Source organism: Rhinatrema bivittatum, chromosome 2 (assembly GCF_901001135.1).
Source record: "Rhinatrema bivittatum chromosome 2, aRhiBiv1.1, whole genome shotgun sequence".
Classification (NCBI taxonomy): Eukaryota; Metazoa; Chordata; class Amphibia; order Gymnophiona; family Rhinatrematidae; genus Rhinatrema; species Rhinatrema bivittatum.
In genome coordinates, this window is record NC_042616.1 from 288,764,197 (window position 1) to 288,784,837 (window position 20,641).

The 20,641-nt window shown below is 42.4% G+C and overlaps 1 protein-coding gene across 1 annotated transcript in view; it reads right to left on the minus strand.

The window, feature by feature from the left end:
* The window catches only part of LARS2 (leucyl-tRNA synthetase 2, mitochondrial), a 267,199-nt gene that overhangs the window by 224,191 nt on the left and 22,367 nt on the right, over positions 1–20,641 (minus strand).

Sequence of the window (20,641 nt, forward strand, 5' to 3'; positions counted from 1 at the left end):
AATAGAGTGGACAAGAAGGGGTAAGACCTCTCTCTATCTTTCTGTTTAAATATTCTGAAATAAAAAAAAAAGTCTCAAGCCACTAGCAGGGTCAGTTGATGGAACTTAAATACCTGGCATGGCTAGGTTACCAATATCTTGCGTTCTCTCTCATAAAATTTTATATATTACTTATTAAACTGTTCCAATACCCACAATAGTGAACCACTTAATAATCATCGTGAGAAAGGCATGCCCAAGCTAAACTATGTCTAGATATCAACATATTGCAAATTAGATCAAGACATTCAAAGCAAGACAATATTTACTAGACATCCACTTTCACACATATTTAACCTGAGTTACCCAACTGTGGTTAGGAGAACACTATTTTGTGCATATGAAATATACTTCAGTACTTTCTGTTCTTCTTGCTTGCTCATACTGCAGGTTTTGAAGCCTAATGGACACATACAAATGTGAGAGCCTTGGCCTCTGTGTGAACTTAGGAAGATTACTGCATATTGCTGTGACTCATGTAACTCAGCTCTACTGGGATAACAATATTAATAAAAGCTCTCTCTTCATCCCTTTTGGAAGTTTTCTTCTAGCCCAAATGCCCGAAACAGACTATGGAAATGTGATTTTTGAAAATTGCTCACCCTATACGTGCACAAAATTACATGCACTGTTCAGCAATGTGCATAATTGTACTCACATTGTTTGGAATTAGTTTATTATTGCATTTAATACACTGCTTTTTCATGATAAAAATCAAAATGGTAGGGTTAGGTCAGGGGAGGCATCACCATGCATAATTTAGGATTTTTAAAACTAGATGTGTTTTGGCTGGAAAAAGTACCCACAGAAAAAGCAGATATGAAAAGAAGGTAATTGTGCAAACCAAAGTGAGGAGGCAAAGGGAAATGGAAGAAATACATTATTACAATCTTTTATGGATAAATACAATTACTGAATTTATTTATGTGTTATTTGTAAGAATAGTGGATAAATGTAAATAAAGCAAATTTGTTTATCTGTAAACAGAGTTCTTTGTAGACAGCAGGATGAATTAGTCAAGACATCATCTGACGGCACTGAACAGACTAATCTTTCAGAGTTCAGTAAACTTTACTGAGCATGCGCAGAGGCTCCCACATTAAGTGCTGCCTCATGAGCCCATCAGGCATTTGCAAAGCTTAAGGTTTAGCAAGGTAGTCAACTCTCCAGGGAGGTGGGCGGCCTATAAGCATGGCTAATTCATCTTGCTGTCTATGGAGAACCTTGTTTACAATTAAGCAAACTTGATTTTTCTGTCGACAAACATGGCTGAATTAGATATGTTTCATGGGAATCCCAAGCTGAGGGTTGTACTGCAGAGCAATATTGAAAATGCAACCTAACCCCGTCAATGGAGAGTGGACTACTGGGAGAACAGGCTGTGCAAAACTGTTTGCCCAGAGCTACTGTCATTTCTTTATAAGTTATCCAGACAGTAGTGGGAAGTGAAAGTGCGCACAGATGATTAAGTTGCAGCTTTCCAAATGTCCTTAATGGATGTGGCCCTGAGATGAGCCACTGAAGCCATCATGACTCTCACTTGATGAACCTTAATAAAGTCATAATCTGTAAGCTAGCCAAGGCATAACAGTGAACAATATAGACCATTAGCCAACTGAACAGAGTTCTTTTGGCCACTGCCACTCCCAATTCATTGAGACCAAAGGATACAAACAGTTGAAAGGTTTGACTTTGAGATTAAATCCTTCTCAAGTAACATGCTAAAGCTCTCTTACAGTCCAAAGAGTCTTTTCTCCTTCATTAGTATGTAGTCTCAAAAAGAAGGCACAGAGGGCTTACCAGCTACGAGACACTGTCCTTGCCCTTCCTGGTCCAACAAGATTTCTGAGGGCATTGTGGTGGTCTGCCCGGGGTCTTGAGGCTGTCATCACCAGGAGAGCATCGGGAAGAATAAAATCAAGCATCCTGCAGTGTGCAGCTGCCAGCACACCTCTGGAAAAAGCTTTGAAATCTATCAACACTATGTGGAAGAAAAGGAAGGAGAAGGCTACTGCTTTCCCTCCAGCCTCCACTCCAATAAGGGGACCCATGAATTTACATCTACAGTGTTCTGCTGTACACCCCGCAAATGAAGAGAATGGAGAGGCAGGTGAGGTCTCCCTTAGTTCTAGAGTGTGTACCCCTCCACCATCCCCCCAGCCCAGAGTTAGGGTACTCTACTGAATTCTAAAACATTAGAGTTGCCTTTTGGGGTAGGAGATTCCCCAAGCCATGAAGGTACAATAGAAAGAATTTTGACTGGACAATACTAGCAGCTTGCTGCTTCTCCTGTTTCCCCATTGTCTGAGGGATATGGCATCACCTGTACTGGTTCTATTCGCATGCAGAAGACATCTATAGAGTTGGGTATTCCAGTTCCAGCAGCAGTAATGCCACCTTCGAATCTAAGCGGACTAGAGACTGATGGGTTAGTAGCTGAACTGGCTAGTTTCACTTTTAGAGATATTTGGAAGGTAGTATCTTGGATCAAATCCTCTATGGAACAGACCATTGCACAGCTTTGTTTTTTTACATCCGGAACTTCATCTAAATTGACTGAATTGGAATATACAATGGGTATTGTTGAGACTGAATTTGCATCTTTGTTTAATTTAGTGACAACTGTTCAGTCCTTCTATTGTAGCTCATGTTAAAGACAGCTTGATATTACATGGTAAGATTGAATCCTTGGAGAATATATTAGATCAAAAAATCATTTATTAAAACTTACAGATCTCCTGGGATAAGGTAATTTATTTATCTAGATGTTATTATATACCAGATTTGAGGAAAAATGTCAGTGAAGAAGGAATTATGGATGTTCTGTCACCCTTCGACAACTTCAATTTATCTGCATTGTTGCAGAATACTCAGGATAATATAGCTGAGAGCAAATTTGTTACTTTTACTTGGGATTTAGATAAGGAATTAGTCCTAAGGCAATATTTCAGATGTAAAGCTGTATCCTTCTATGGTCAAAAAATACAAATGTTTCCAGATTTGTCTTCTGAAAAAAGTTATTTTTTTTACAACTGAAACAATGTGTTCTTACACGGGAGGTGTCCTTTTTTCTGAAATTCCCCTGCAAACGTATCATAACTTATTAGGGTAGTAAGTATATTTTTTTTGGAACAGCCCATCTAGAGACATTTCTTCTAGATAAATACTCCCTATCTTAACTTGTTGGGATTTCTAAGAGATGGGATTGGAGCACTTTATGTTTAAATGACAGCTTCTCGCATGTATGATGTTTATTTATTTTTCCTTTTAATTTCTTTTGGCTCTCACATTAATGGGGACTTCTATTTGGTTATAATTTGTTTTAATTTCTTCGTTGTATCTGTAGCCAGTCTCTTGTTTGCGTGATTAGCTGCAACCAGAGGTGTTACGGGTCTGGGTCCAAGGCCGAATGCGGAGAAAGAGTTTCTTTTGGGGCCCCTGGCATGGTCAGTCACAATCTCAATCACAAACTCACACTCTAGCTCAAAAATCTTCAAAAGGTTTCAAACTCTCCATAATAAGAGCAAAGAAGCCAGTAATAGCAAGAATGGGTAAAAAACAAGACCCAAACCAGTGTCCATCCATTCAGTCAATGCACTTGGTGTAAAAAGAAAAGATCAAGCAGAGTCCCAAAGTGGTGTTCAAAATAAAGTCTTTACTGCAACTTAAAAAAAAAAAAAAAAAAAAAGTATCCAAGCCAAAATCACCTCTCTCCTATTTCATGTACCTTCATCCATGGAAAATATATCCTCACCAGTGATGATGGGATAACTAGAGTGTAGATCCAGCATAAACTGTTCAAGATGGTAAAATATCCCCAAGCACAAAAGTTTAGAAAAATCCCAAAAACTATTAATCTGTAATCCAACTGAAAAATCTTTAAGCCTCTTGAGTTCTTGGCTCAAAAATATTAATCACTCTCTTTAACCATGCTGTTAACTGACCACCTAGGCAAAAATATATTTGATCCAATCTTCTGTGATATTTAGGGATATGCCCTTCCCTCAGGACTGGTCAATCTGTCCAAAAATTCTCTTCAACTCTTCTTCCTCCAAAACCACTTACTCAAATGCTTGAGATCCTGGGGGAATCTCTAGCTCATCAACCTACTCTCTAATCTCCCTCTCTAACCCACAGTTGCTTGAGACCCAGGGATGATCTCTAACCCACAGTTGCTTGAGACCCATGGATGATCTCTAGCTTCTGTGATTCACCGACCCAATGAAGACAAAGCATGGGGGAATGAAGAAAAGAGGATTTATAGTCAGACAACAACCAACAAGCACTAAATTGCACAGGCTGGGCAAACAAATAAGCATGGGAGTAGCTTGCTTATTGTGGTGGTTACTACCCCATACCAATTAGGCTTGATACTTCACACTGATGCAGCTCCAGCACTGATCTCTACTTCAATTGGCAGGGGTGGAAGGAAATTAGAACCAAAAAGTTACCAAAAATGGCCTTGACCTCAGCGGTCAGAGTAACAGATAAGTATGAGAAAAATAAGTATGAAAGCTTGCTGGGCAGACTGTATGGACCATTTGGTCTTCTTCTGCTGTCATTTCTATGGGGACATTTAAATCCCAACAAGCCTCCCACAAAAAGGTGGCGTTAAAACAATGAGAGGAATCCCAAAATCCTCTCCTACTGCCCCTTGCTAGAAAATACATGAGGATAATATTAGTGACTGGCAAAATCCTATCACATATCGTAGTATTTTTATTCCTATTTTATAACCAATTGTTTCTTGACTTTAGTGCATGCATTTGATTAAATGCTAATAAAGATAAAATTAAAACAAAACAAAAAAAGGAAAGAAGGCATCACAACAGCTTGGTTAATGTGAAAAGCTTCCCACTTTAAAAAGAAACTTAGTGTGAGAACACAGATCTGCCCTGTGGGTATGACACATAGTAAACCAGAACATGCATGCCCTCCAAAACATAGGAAATACTATCTAAATAATTGGAGATAAATCAATACTATAACAAATATAAATCCGATTAAATCTAACCTTTTATTATCCAATTATGATGGACCTATGTATGTAATGAAACAATCTTAATCATTAAAAATCACCCCATACATATTACTGTTTAAAGTCTCACAACACTCACATCCATACCACTCACTTTCATGCTTTACCCCAATTTCAACACAACCATCCCCTTCATTCACTCATCCATACATTTAGTGCCCATAAAACCATGAGCTTCTAAGCTCCAAAATTTGACAATGTTGCATCGCTTTTTTAAAAATGTGCTAGTTCACATATATATCTCTACATCAATATGGTGAATCAATGTATTTCACAAACATATATTCCCTTATCTTAAGTCCAATTCTTTCATCATTTTAAATGGATCTTCTGAACCCAGTCCAATCCTTCTTAGGAGTAGATCTTTTCTTCATTCAAATACCCTCTGATGAGAGCCTCGTTTCTCCCTGATTACAGGGAGAAACGAGGCTCTCGTCGGAGGGTATTTGAATGAAGAAAAGGAGGAACGACAGATGTCCAAACTCATGCCTTCGCTTACCCTTAAAGCATCCTTCTGAAGTCCCACATTTTCCATGCCTGAGACTGTTGCGCTCTGTGGCCGCATGTCATCCAGTTATAGCAGTTAGCCATATCATGATCCAGGCACTTGCAACAGATTTCATGGGTATCAGTGATGGACATCCGCTCCTCCATATGCAGGCCCTGAAGCTACAGATATCTGCTTTCTTGGCCTTTAGTCTCTCTTTAGACATTTTTGTAACTTTTTTCTTTGCACTTAAAAGTGCTGTTGAGGAGCTGCCATGGCAGTGAGAAAAATATTGCAATGAAGCAGGAAAAAACAACTAGATAAACTTATTCCAAAAGAGAGAGAGAGTAGCTCAGACAAAGAGACAGAGGGGCTCAGGAGGCAGTAATCAGAAATGTTTACTGAACTCTGAGATTTAGGTCTTGTGGTGATTAGAAGGACCTAACAGGTTTAAGACCAATGTATTTCAGATACAACAACAGGCTAACGATGGAGACTGGCAGTAGTTTATAGGTCAATGTAGAAAACATTGTTTAAGGCAGCACCTTACAGAAGCAGATGACTTTAAGGAGAAGTGAAAGTAACGTAGGCAGCAATGCTCTAGGGAAACGTGAAAAAATAATGAAAGAATATGGAGGCATGAAAGTTCTCAGACATAATCTCAAGAGACAGTCTTCATAAGATTGTTTACATCTTGATAAAGTTGCTTACTTCTGAAGTTTAAATTGCTAGGTATTGCAGATTATTGGTAGGAGATAGTAAGATAATGAGCTAATAATGTGTGTTTGTTTTAGGTATGAAGGAGGAACTGTAACAACTGAATGATTGGTAGAAAACAGAGAAGTGCAATAAAATTATTTATGTATGGTGATTAAGCTTATATGATAAAATTAATAGGGTGAACATGATGATTATGCCCATTATGAAGATTAATTGGCTTTGCATAAAACAGAATATAAATAATTTACATGTTCGTATTTTGAACAGAACTGATTTAGATTTTTATTTGTGTGGTTCTCATTGATTGTGCACAATTAATAAAGAAATAACTTCTAACTATGGTAACCTTGGGCATTGGCTGCCATTTTTTCAGTCTAATGCAGGAGTAAAAGTGAACCGAGGAAATCTATCAAATAGATTTTTGACAGTCTGTTCAGCACCATCAAATGACATCACCCCACGAGTCATGCTAATTAAGCCCTGCTTGTCAACAGAGAGATAAATCTCTGTGGGTACTTTTCCTGGGGCAATAATCAAAGTAAAGCTATCTATGTAGAAACATGATGGCAGAAAAAGACCATATGGCCCATCCAGTCTGCTCCTCTGTCCAATTAATTTAGCATTATAATTCTCATTACTTCCTTAGAGATCCCCTGTATTTATCCCCCTCCGACCCACAGTTTCTCTTAGTTCTCCACCTCCCCTCCCCCTGTTATTTGTACTTTCCACCTTTCGTTACCATGTAAACCGATATGATGTGTACTTTAATGTCGGTATAGAAAAACTGTTAAATAAAATAAATAAATATCCCATACTTTCTTGAATTCAGATACTGATTTTTGTCTACACCACATCCGCTGGGAGGCTGTTCCACACATCCACCACCTCTCTGTAAAGAAATATTTCCTAAGATTACTCCTGAGGCTAACCCAGTTCAACCTCATCTCAAGACCCCTAGTACTAGAGTCTCCTTTCCACTGAAAAAAGGCTTAGTTCCTGTGCACGGAAACCTATGAGATATTTGAATGTCTCTATCATTTCTCCCCTATCTCGCCTTCTCTCTAGGGTATACATGTTCAGATCTTTATGCCTATCCCCATATGCTTTAGAATGAAACTACTGACCATTTTAGTAGCCACCCTCTGAACTGACTCCATCCACCTTTTGAAGGTGTGGTCTCCAGTATTTTACACAGTATTTCAAGTCAGGTCTCACCAGGCACCTATACAAGAGCAATATCAGCACCCTTTTTCTGATGACCATTCCTCTCTCTATGCAGCCAAGCATCTTTCTGGCTCTTACTGTTACTTTATCCATCTGTGTAGTTTTTCTTTATTATTTATTTCTTTATTCCTTTTTCTATACCGACGTTCATGACACATCATATCACATCGGTTTACATCAAAACACAGGAGAAATACATCGAACAGGGGCAAAAAACTTGGACAGTAACGGAGTATTAACATTTTTGTAAAACCATTTAGAGTATAACATTTGTGAACAAAACCAAGGGTGGGGAGAAGAAGAGGGTAACAGGGGAGATGAGGGAGGGCTACGTAGGACTTATTAGGGCAAACCTCAGGAGGTAAAAACCACCAGTAGAGATTACACCATTGCAAGCAGCTTGATTATTGTAATCCCCTATAGTCTTCGACATTTTTCAAACTCATGGGGGTGGGGAAGAAATTTACAAGAGGTCTGTTCTGTTTCATCGCTTTTATATATTTATTGAAATGTTAACCGCTGTGAAGGCTATGCTGAGACAATGGTATATAAATGACAAATAAACCTTAAACCTTCTGTCCCAAACAACATTTTCTATGTTCAGCTTGACTTCAAATTAAGAACATAAGAACATGCCATACTGGGTCAGACCAAGGGTCCATCAAGCCCAGCATCCTGTTTCCAACAGAGGCCAAACCAGGCCACAAGAACCTGGCAAGTACCCAAACACTAAGTCTATTCCATGTTACTGTTGCTAATAATAGCAGTGGCTATTTTCTAAGTCAACTTAATTAATAGCAGGTAATGGACTTCTCCTCCAAGAATTTATCCAGTCCTTTTTTAAACATAGCTATACTAACTGCACTAACCACATCCTCTGGCAACAAATTCCAGAGTTTAATTGTGTGTTGAATAAAAAAGAACTTTCTCCGATTAGTTTTAAATGTGCCCCATGCACATGCCAATTGCTTTTCAGTGTCAAAGGAATACTGTTAGCCTACAGATTATCTTCTTTGCCTTATGTATCTGTTTTCTAGTGAGCAGTGCCTCATGAAGCACTCCACTTTAGGATCTACCACCACGCGTTATGCCACTCATTTAAAATACAAACTGGGGGGGGGGGGGGGGGGGTTGGCTCAGTTGCTGAGCTGCATGCAGAGGGTTCCAGGTTCAGGTCTTCTGCACTCTGGGCTGACTGAGGCTAAAGATGTTGCAGAGGCAATGGGAGTTGTGGTAATCAATAAGGGTGACACCTGGTGGTCAGAACTTGAGACCCGGTGCATGGCTTGGGTCTCAGGATGGTTGCTACAATGACTAAACTGGGAAAGGTGGCAGAGTCTATTAAAATAAGAGGAAATCCCTGGGTAGTTGCAAATGAAGATTCATGGCACTAGAATCTCAACACTGGTTCTGATTGAGCTGGAAGAAAAAGGAGAAAGGGCCAAAAAATAAAATACAATTCAATTCGGAGTACAGTATTTGGACAATACCACAGTAACACAGCAAATGAAGGGAGATAAAGACCAATTGGGTCATCAAGTTTGCCCAGTTTTTCTGATGTACACTGTTAAGGCAATATCCCAGCTGGAGAAACTTGACCACTTGTAGGATATTGCTCTTTAATCCTGTTTGGTTTTCTACCATCCTGGGTAGATGAGCTACAGGTTCCCATACTTCATCTAACTCACAGACTCTCCCATCCCTCACATCTTATCACCAAGTTTTGTAATAATCTATACAGTTACCAAAGCCAGTGTCGCTGTTACTTTAACATCTGGCCATCTATGTTTCCCTGGCCTTGCTAGACATTCCTAGCCACCACCAACCTGCATGCATTAACCTGGTCGGTTTCTTTGGCGTGGTAGCCTGCTGCTTCCCACCTGGCTACCTCTAGGCCTGTAGTGTCACCATCTTGTAAATCCTTTATCTGTACCTTGTCTCTTCTTCTCCACCTCTCCTCTTATCTTTGCTCTCAGAGTGTGAAGAATGGGTTGTTTACAGTATTACAACCTCCAAACCTTTTTCCTACCACTGTTGAAGCAGGCTTGAATTGTCAGTTTTGGTTGCCACTACCTCTGCAGCTACACCATCAACAAGTAAAAAAAAAAAAACCAAACTTGAAAATAACCTTTTCTTTCTTTTTAAAATTTCTTTTTAAAATTCTTTTTAAAATTTACTTTTTAATGCATGTGATTTTATGACATTTATTGAGTTTTTAGTGTCTCAGGTCACACGGAGGCTTCGCTTCACTATCTAAAATGTCTCAAGTCATCACCAGACACCAACTCTGACAAGAAACAAGAAGCCTCCTACTAAGATATTCACCAGCATCCCAAAGTAGATAAATGAGGAAGACAAGAAAGTGGAATTAAATATTAGATAAAGTTATAAGCCATCTTAACAAGAAAAAACAGTATAATTTCCATAATTAAGTGAAATAGCATTTAACCCTATAACATTTTGCTAAGAGGCTGTCAAGCAGAATGCATTAACTCCACCTGGGCTCCTAATACCACACAATAACACTGCTTGCATAATGCAGCAATTGTTTCTGTTCTGACTCTCAGTAGGAATAAAATGGCAAACACTAGTCTGCTAAGTCCACAGTGCTGCTGAAGTGGAGTGGAAAACACTGTCGGGTCTTTCAGCTCCTTCATCGTTGGCGTTTCTATCATAATTTAATTGGAATTCAGATAGCCTGAAAGGAAAACAAAGAATAAAGGGGATGGGGCTGGCTGGGGGACTGGATGGAGAAACAAGAGCCGTGTATTTGATCAAGAAATAAAGCTTTCCCTTTTTTGGTTAGTGACGAATGATTTACTCTGCGGTGGTCTTTGCATTACTCTCATATTAAAGGTTACTTTTTCAGCAGGTAGCTCAGGATGCTGTGCTTACAAAGCCAACTTCTTTGTTGAGCCAAAGTACCTTGAAACAAATGCTGCCCTCTTCACTTACAATGCTTGTATAAACTTTGTTACTATGGTTGCAAATTATATCAGGTTGTCATTTTCTCAGCATACAAATCAAACCCAATCTTCACACACAAAGCAATGTGATTTGGAGAGAGCACCCACCAATGACAGAATTGCTGGGCCACTGCTGCAACGGGCAAGTAATGCTGGCAAAGAAGCAATATCAAAACCTCACATTTCCATGACGATGGTTTTACTACTGGCATAAAGAGAAGTATAAACATTTGACAACATTCTTGATATAATGCTGCTGTTCCTCTCAGCAGGGCCATACTGAACATATTGTTAAACTTGGCTAAGTAGGCGCACTGGCATTTTTCCTGTCCTTCAAATTGTACTAGGTTGAAAGCAGAGTACTGTACTAAATCAATCAAGCATCACTGCAGTCCTTGCTTAGCACTCAACACTGTATGAGTTGCGTTTGGTGGGTCTGTACCGCAGCCCACCGCCCTTACCTTCAGGCCGGGACAGCCCCCTTCTCATCCTGACGCCATGCCAGCTTTCTAGGACACAGCCAACTGTCGCGCCTGTCTCCAGGCTCCTGTATGTTCTCCAGCGTCAGGCCCTCCTTGGAGTGCGGCAGGAGGCCATGCCACGACTGCCCTCCTCTTCGCGGCAGGACGCTGCCAAATCCCCGAGGTGCGCCTCCTTCCTTAGGGCGCATGCGTGACTGCCTTAAATTTAAAGGACCAGTGGTTGGATGATGTCATCCAGCCAGCCCTATAAAGGGCTGAGATGGAGAAGCCTCCAGTGCCTCGGTAATAGGTCGACTCCATTGGAGAAATGCTTTGCCTCTGCGTTCCCGATTCTTGCTTCCTGGTTCCTGCTTATGTTATGCGTCCTGTTCCTGGTTCCTTGGCAGTCTGTTTGTCTTCCGAGGTCTTGTCTTCACGGTCAGTCTTCCCTTTCTCCGTCTCCAGCGTTTTGACTTATTCTTGTGGTTCCTCGTCCTCGCTCTTCTTTCCTCCTCGTCCCATCAGATTAACTTCTGGCTTTGACTTGGATTGGACTTCTGGCTTGGCTTAGGATTGGACCTCAATGCTACTTGACCGCCACATGCCCCGAGTACTGCCTGCTTACCGTTACTGCTCAAACTCTGCCTGCCCTGACCACTGCCTGAACCACAGCACTGAGTAAACTTCGCCCGCCACTGACTACAGACTGCATCTCTCTATTAACTGCTGCCTGTCCAGACCACTGCTCGTGCTGACTGCACCTCTTCATCAACCTGGCCTGCAACATCTTCTATGTGATGGATCTTCACCTTCCCAGAGGCCCGTGCCTAAGTCCACCTGGCCCCAGCACCTGAGGGCTCAACCTAAGGGAAACGAGGGCTAGTATTGGTGAAGCTCCAGTTGGACCTCTGCTCCAGCCAGCTCTGCCTGCTGATGGTGGGGACCTGCAGGGCTCCTCCCTGCAGGCTGCATCAACTCCACCTCAGTCCAAGGGTCCACTTCCACAACAGTATGCTCTGCTTTTACCTGCCCTCCTACCATGCTACTGTGAGAGTTCATACTGTACTGTTTTGAGACATACTTTAATAAACAAATGACCCATATTTTTTTCAGTGGATGTAACTGCAAATGCAAATGCATCACAGAACTCCATATTATGGACATGCAAAGTATCTAAAAGCATGTACTGCAGGTGCACACTGAAATTTGTCGCAAGACAAATAGCATAGCTATTGTTTCTGAAAGAAAAGTCAATAAACAAAACATTATTAGCAGGGCAGACTTGGGGAAACCCATAACACATCCCTGGGAGTGGGCAACAAGAAATGGATCTACTTTTTGGGATCTGCCAAGTCCTTCCTAGAGATCTGGATTGGTCACGGTTGGAGACAAGAAGCTGGGCTTCATGGACCCTTCTTCTGACCCAGTATGACACTTCATATGATCTTATGAGTTATGTAAATGTTAAGCAATATAAAGTTGTGCATAAAGCTGGGACATTATACATCATTGGATGGGGAAGGTAAGGCAAGTGTCAATTTCCAAAATGATAAAGGGGATGGAACAGCTCCTCTATGAGGAAAGACTAAAGAGGTTAGGACTTTTCAGCTTGGAGAAGAGGCGGCTGAGGGGGGATATGATAGAGGTGTTTAAAATTATGAGAGATCTAGAACGGGTAAATGTGAATCTGTTATTTACTCTTTCGGATAATAGAAAGACTAGGGGGCACTCCATGAAGTTAGCACATGGCACATTTAAAACTAATCAGAGAAATTTCTTTTTCATTAAGCACACAAGTAAACTCTGGAATTTGTTGCCAGAAGATGTGATAAAAGCTGTTAGTGCAGCTAAGTTTAAAAAAGTTTGAACAAGTTCCTGGAAGAAAAGTCCATGAACCATTACTAAGGAGGACTTAGGGAAATCTACTGCTTATTCCTGGCATAAAGCAGCATGGAATCTATCGACCTTCTAGAATCTGCCAAGTACTTGTGACATTGACTGTCCACTGTTGGAACAGGATACTGGGCTTGATGGACCTTTGGTCTGACCCAGTATCACAAATGTTATATTCTTATATAACCCTATGGGTAAAAAAACAACCCATGGGCACTTTAATTATCGCCCTCATAATTATTATTACAGCCAGATATTCGACTTTGACATTACCTATCCCAGGACCCAAGATGATCAGATAATAGGTCAGTTATTGTAAATATATTTGGCCAGCAGAATCAATCAAAAAATAATAAAATTCAGAATCAGGGGCATTTTGTAGGATGAGTAAGCAGAGTTGCTTTCCTGTAACAAGTGTTCTCTGAGGACAGCAGGATGTTAGTCCTCACATATGGGTGACATCTTTAGATGGAGCCCAGTTGTGGAAAACTTATGTCAAAGTTTCTAGAAATTTGACTAGACACACTGAGCATGCCCAGCATGCCCTATACCACGCGTAGTCCCTCTCCAGTCTTGTAACAGAGAATTATAATTAAAACAAAAAATAGAAGAAACCCAGCTCTGTAGGGTTGCAGGTGGGTTTCGTGAGGATTAACATACTGCTGTCCTCGGAGAATACCTGTCACAGATAAGTAATTCTGCTTTCTCTGAGGATGGTAGTCCTCACAAACGGGTGAATCCCTAGCTCCCCAACACAAAAAGGAGATCAGCAGACACTTAACCAGGTGCCAATGTGCACAACAATGGTGAGGTTGGTAATAGTAGGGGACCCAGCTCTCCCTGCTTGAACCCAAACAATGGGTCCTAGGCAGGGAGAGTTGGGTTCTGCACCTCAAACAGAACAGACTGGCCAAACCTACTGTCACGTCAGCCATCCCTATCCAGACAATAGCGCAATGTGAATGTGTGGAGAGAACTCCACATCACAGCCTTGCAGATTTCCTCCATGGGAACTGCTCGCAAGTGGACCACTGATGCTGTCATGGCTCTGACAGAATGAACCTTGACATGACCCCCAAGATGCAGTCCTACCTGGGCATAACAGAAGAAGATGCAATCTTCTAGCTAATTGGATAGTGTCTGCTTGGCAATGGCAATGCTAAACCTTTTCCTATCCAAAGAAATAAAAAGTTGGGTGCACTATCTATGGGCTTCTGTCCGATCCAGATAGAAGGCTAAAGCTCGCTTGCAGTGCAAACTGTGCAGTGTTTGTTCGCCTTGCTGTGAATAGAGCCTGGGAAAGAATAGTGGCAGGACAATGGACTGCTTAAAATGGAAGTCCATCACTACCTTAGGCAGGAACTTTGGATGCTTATGCAAGACCACACTGTCATGATAAAACTTAGTGTAAGGTGGATAATTCATTAAGGCTTGGAGCTCACTAACCCTGCGTGCTGACATGACCAACACAAAAACATGACCTTCCAAGTCAGGTACTTAAGTTCATAGGTGTGAAGTGGTTCAAAAGGAGCTTTCATCAGCTGAGCTACCACCACACTGAGGTCCCAAGACACAGCGGGAGGACGTAGGGGAGGCTTTTGAAGCAGGCCCCGCATGAATCATACAACTATAGGTTGTACAGAGATGGGCGTACCATCTACACCTTGGTGGTATGCACCGATTGAACTGAGATGGACGCTAAAGGAATTGGTTTTTAAGCCAGCTTCTGATAGGTGTAGAAGGTAATCAAGCAGGTTTTGTGTGGGGCATGAGAATGAATTTGGGGTCTTCTGCTCACACCACACAGAAAACCTCCTCCTCTTCAGTCCATAGGATTTTCTAGTGGAAGGCTTTCTAGAAGCCACCAGGACCAGAGACACATCCTCCGAGAGATCGAGGGCTTGCAAAATTAACCTCTCAACATCCAAGATGTGAGTGACAAGGCCTGGAGGTTAGGATGCTGCCACATGTCTCGAACTTGCGAGATGAGAGCTGGGTAAGTCCCCATACTGACTGGTCTCTGGATAGACAACTCCCATAGAAGTGGAAACCAGACCTGTCTCAGCCAATAAGAGGCTATGAGGATCATAGTCCCCTTGTCCTTGCCAAGCTTCAAGAGAGTCTTCACCACTAAGGGAATTGGAGGATACGCGTACAGAAGACACTTACCCCAATGACGGGCCAGGATGTACAAGGCTGGTTTTACATCTGACCTGTACAGGGAGAAGAACAGAGGCACCTTCCTGTTGCGGGGGCCATGAACAGATCTACATCTGGGCTCTCCCAGAGGTGGAATATCCGATGCGCTACCCCCTGGTCTAGGGACCACTCGTGAGATCTGAAGGTTTGACTCAACCTGCTACTACCACGTTTTCCGTCCCGGCCAGGTACATGGCCCTGAGCACCATCCCAAGTTTCAGGGCCCACAACCAGATCTTAACTGCTTCTTGACACAGGAGGTACGATCCCATGCATCCCTGATTGTTGACATACCACATGGCTACCTGGTTGTCGGTTTGGATCAGGACAACTTTGTTGGACAGCTTATCTCTGAAAGCCCATAGCGCGTATCTGATCACCCAAAGCTCCAGGAAATTGATTTGACAAGAGCATTCCTGAGCAGACCAGAGAACCCTGGATGCTGAGCCCATATACATGAGCTCCCCACCCCAGGGTGGACACATCTGTGGTTAGGACAATTTGGGTAGGGGGGACTTCGAAGAGTCCCTCGTTCCAGATTTGAAAGTACCTGACACCAGGACAATTAGCCCTGGAGAGACAGGGTGACTCAGATGCAATCCTGGAGGCTTTGAGTGGCCTGGCGCTACTGAGACCTCAGGGTCCATTGGGCTCTGTGCATGTGTAAACCTGCCAAGATAGTGACATGGATGGCTGCAGTCATGAGGCCAAACAGCCTCAGCATGTGCCAGGCTGATAACTGCTGGCTCTGCTGAATCTCTGCTGAGATGGTCGTCAAGATGACGGCCCCTTTGACGAGGCAGGAAGGCCTTGCCCTGAGCCGTGTCTAGCAGGGCTCCTATGAAATCCAATTGAAGTGACAGGCTGAGAAAGGGCCTCAAGCTGCCCTGATTAAAAACAAAAAAATTATTTCTTATTAAGGTCAAAAGCTTTACCATATGTTGTAAATCATTGTATTTGGCACCTACCAATAACCACAAATTTCTTTTTGTTTCTTTTCTTGAATTCGAGTGAGTTGAATGCATGGTTGTGAGTGGGATTGTATGAATGCGATGTAATGTAATAGTTGGAAAAAAGGAGGAGGATACTTTAAACTTATTAGGTAAAATCTACTATCCAATGCTTTTTCAGCAAGTGTTTCTGGATGGTAACAGTAATTGGTGAAACAAACAAACAAAAAAAATCACAAAATAAGGAAAGAACTAAAAGCAGAGGTGAAACATTGCTGAGTTGGTCACAGTGTTGAATGTTGTTGTCCAAATATCTCATTGTTAGGCTATCAGTATGAAAATTGTATGAATTGTAACCTATAAGAATTGTAATTTTATTATTTGTAAATGTTTTTATGTAACCTTATAAACCAATATGACGGCTCCTACCAAATACCGGTATAGAAATTTTAAGAAATAAATAAATAATAAATAAATTTAGCAGAACTAACTAGCATTGTGTTTCCATTATTTTAATTGAAAGACTGTGTAAAACTTTGTTTTATTACATATGATTTGTATGATTCTGCCCACTGTGTTTGTTAATTGACAACTCCTCCAATAAAAGATATGTTTAAAAAAAAAAAATGAAATGACAGGCTGAGTTGGGACTTCGGATGGTTGATGACAAACTCTAGTGACTCCAGATGGTCAAGTGCATGGACATGGCGGCTCATATCTGAGATGTACTCTTGACCAGTCAATCATCCAGATAGGGGAAAACAAGCGCTCCCAGCCTGCGGAGTGAGCTGCCACTATAGCCAGACATTTTGTGAAGTCACATAGGGCTGACAATAACCCAAACGGCAACACTCTGTAATGGAAGTACTGTTTTCCCACCACAAATCAGAGATACTTCCTATGAAGGGGAAAGTTCTTGATGTGAGTGTATGCGCCTTTTAGATTGAGGGAACACAGCCAGTCCCTTTTTCATAAAAGTGGGATCAAGGTACCTAGGGAAACAGTCTTGAAATTTTCTTTTTTTTTTTTAGAAACATGTTCAAGGCCCTTAAGTCTAGGATGGGATGGAGTTCTCCTGTTCTATTTGGAATCAGGAAATACTTGGAGTAGAATCCACACCCTCTTTGTCCTGGTGGTACAGACATGACTGTTCTGGCTGTTAAAAAGGATGGTGAACTCTTTTAGCAGTACCTCCTAATGTGCTACCGGCCCCCAAAATGGACTTGGAGGGCGGTTTGGTGGGACACCCAAGAGATTTAATTGGTACCCTCTCTGCCTGCCAACGGTGGGGACCCATAGGATCCTTCCTACTGGTAGCGTCAACCCCACCTTGGCCCAAGGGTCCACCTCCGGCACAACAGTTGGGGCCCTAAGTGCTCAGCCTTCGTCCAGAGGTGCAGGCATTGGTAATACTAGACAGGGGACTGCAGGTCTCTGTGTCTCTGCTGGCCTAAATGGAGCTTCCTCCTAGTGGAACCAGCAACAATCACCGTATTGGTAGGGGGAAGCTTCGTTGTCCTGCCAGGTACCAATGCCATCCTGGGAATAGACGCCAACTGGGTTGGTAATGCACTGATGAGCACATTGAGCTTCTTCAGCAGCAGTAAAGGATGGGTGGCACCGGGTGGGTGATGTCAGTGCCACAAAACTGAAGCCCTGCAGTGCCCACTTCAGCTCCTCATCAAATGTTGCTGATGCCAACACAGACTGGGAGGAAGAAGCGGTGGCAGATCTTTGTTGGACCCACAAGGTGAATCGTTGACTGGCATGAGGTCCGGTGGGGTCCTTCACGTAACCCCAGCCTGATGAAGGACTGGCTTTCCTCACCGCAGGGTTGCTTCAGGGGCATCATGGCATGAGCCGGTTGCCATCTCTTTACCAATTTTATTTCAAATTCTCAGATTAACAATACCACTCTGTTATTTGCCCAGACTTCTGAGCGGTATTGTTCTTTGCTCCATACAGAAAAATGCTGACTAATCTGAGCCAACTGACCCCCAGGAAGAGAGACCCAATGACGGATAACAGATTGGAGATGGTGCATCAGTGCCTTAGTCCCTATCTGAGTGACTGAACCTAAGACAAGGGCTTCTCGCCTGGGATATGTACAGTGACAAAAGCATATAGTAAAACCTCTGAGTGCATTGCACGTGAGGTTTCAAGAGGGGAATGAGGAATCTTAATATTAATTTTTAGAAAAATTTAGATGCAGTTACTTAGTGCTCTCTCAGGCCGATACAGAAAGAAACGCGGGAGAGCGGGTGAGCGTCCCTAGCGCCTCCTTTTTGACAGGAGCGGCGGCTGTCAGGGGGTTTGACAGCTGATGCTCAATTTTGCTGGCGTCGGTTCTCGGACCCGCTGACAGCCACGGGTTCGGAAACCGGGCGCCGGCAAAATTGAGCGTCCGGTTTTCAACCCACGAGCCGCAGGCTGATTTTAAATGTTTAAATTTTTAATTATTTTTTACTTTTGGGACCTCCGACTTAATATCGCCATGATATTAAGTCAGAGGGTGTACAGAAAAGCAGTTTTTACTGCTTTTCTGTACACTTTCCTGGTGCCGAGAAAAATTAACGTCTACTTTGGGTAGGCACTAATTTCTGAAAGTAAAATGTGCGGCTTGGCTGCACATTTTACTTAGTGAATCGCGTGGGAATAACTAATAGGGCCATCAATATGCATTTGCATGTTGCGGGCACTATTAATTTCGGAGGGGTTGGATGCGTGTTTTCGGCGCGCTATTACCCCTTATTGAATAAGGGGTAAAGCTAGCACGTCGAAAGCATATGTCCAACCGCGGGTTAACAGTGCGTTTGCTGGAGCGCACTGTACTGTATCGGCCTGTCTGTTTGTGATAGGCATGTGCTCAGGAATGTGGTCAGTGGTCAGTATTCCTATGGAATTCAGACCAAAAAAGGACAAAAAGAAAAATGTAGGTGTAACAGAGATAAGAATGGTATAAAGACCTGACTGAAACAAAGGATAATTCGACTGACATCTTGCTTTGCTAGATTTTGGCAGCGTAACAGAGTAAGATCTCCAACCCTTAGAAACTTTGTTTATCTTTCTGAGCTGTTTGTAGTAGCTCCTTTACTTCTGTGAATAAACTATTTTTTTCTTTTACTAGATGTTGCCTAGATGTTTTTCTTTTACTAATGTTGCCTTGATGCTCAGCCCGGTCCTTCCCTGTGCTAGAGCCAATGATGAGGAACCCAATGTCCTCGGCCTGGAGTAGAGCAACAGTAGTTGGTCTCCGGCACCCCCATCTGCCGACGGCACAGATGGAACCACCAATGTCGATGCGTGGTGTCCATCGATGCTGATGCCACCAGTGCTGATGGCTTGGAGTTCTTCAACCCGAAGAGCTGCTCCATCTTGTCGAGTCAAAGCCAACGTACCTTCAGGGTCATCTGGGCGCATAAACAGAAACCCCGGATGTCACTCAATGCCCCCAAGCAGAGGACACATATCTCATGTGGATCGGTGATGGACATGATCTTTGGGCACCAGGGGCATCATCTAAAATTGGATGTGGCCATGTCGGGATGAAACAAAAGGAGCACAAACTAAAACAATAGTGGCAGGCGTTGATGGCTGGCGGGCACCACCGCCGCATGTAATCAGCTGTGAAAGGAAACTTACCAGAATCGCCGAAAACCCTGACTAGTAACACTATGAGGAGGCACAAAGAGGGACCTGGCGATGGAATCACGAGAGAAAAAGGAAGTTTTCCATAAGGGCAAAAATAGCCAAAAGTGAGTTCACTCACACTGCGAGGCTTACAGCTCCGAAGAAAAAGAGAGACTAGAGAGGGACTCCACATGGACGTGTGGTATAGGGCATACTGGGCATGCTCAGTGTGCCTAGTCAAAGTTCTAGAAACTTTAACAAAAGTTTTCCGCATCAGAGCTCCATTTGATGATGTCACCAATGTGTGAGGACTAACATCTTGCTGTCCTCGGACAATGTGGAGTGTCTACGGATCACAAATACTTTTGAACAGCACCTGCCAAATAGCAGGAAAAAACAGCCAAGATTTTATCTTTTCCTTTCAGCAAAAGAGAAACAATAAAACCCAAATAACTCTCAATATTCATCCATTCATGCAACAACTGAATTTGGCAGAATTGAGCCCTGTGTGGCTATTTAACATGAATGCATTATAGTCCCTATACATGCAGGTTATGCTTGATCATCCTAACAAGCTTTCATCTCATCCATCATTTGCAAGACCTCTGCAACCTGCAGGTTGAGCAATGCTATTACTGAAGCAGGATCTCATTTATTATATTTTACTGATTTACTTCCATGCATCCTATTAAACTCAGACAGCATAAGCAGCCATGAAAGAGTTTCATTATAACTAGATGGCCAGCCTGGCTAAGCACTGATGCAAAGCTGATGAGCTCGAGTCAGGGTGAGGGTTAAGGGAGAAAGAGTCAGTGATCACATGCAGGAAAGGCAAGAACATCTGGTCATGCAAAGAAAGCCTCTTGGACCCCTGCTAATGCTGGATCAAGTACTCAAGGCAAACAGGGGAATTGGAATAAATCAGGAGAAAAACCAAAACCTTCTCCCCCATCTACTGCTAACACCTCCCCACCCCACACACACACCAAAAACACCTTAGGTCCAGATTTAAGACCAACAAAGGCTGTAAAAAT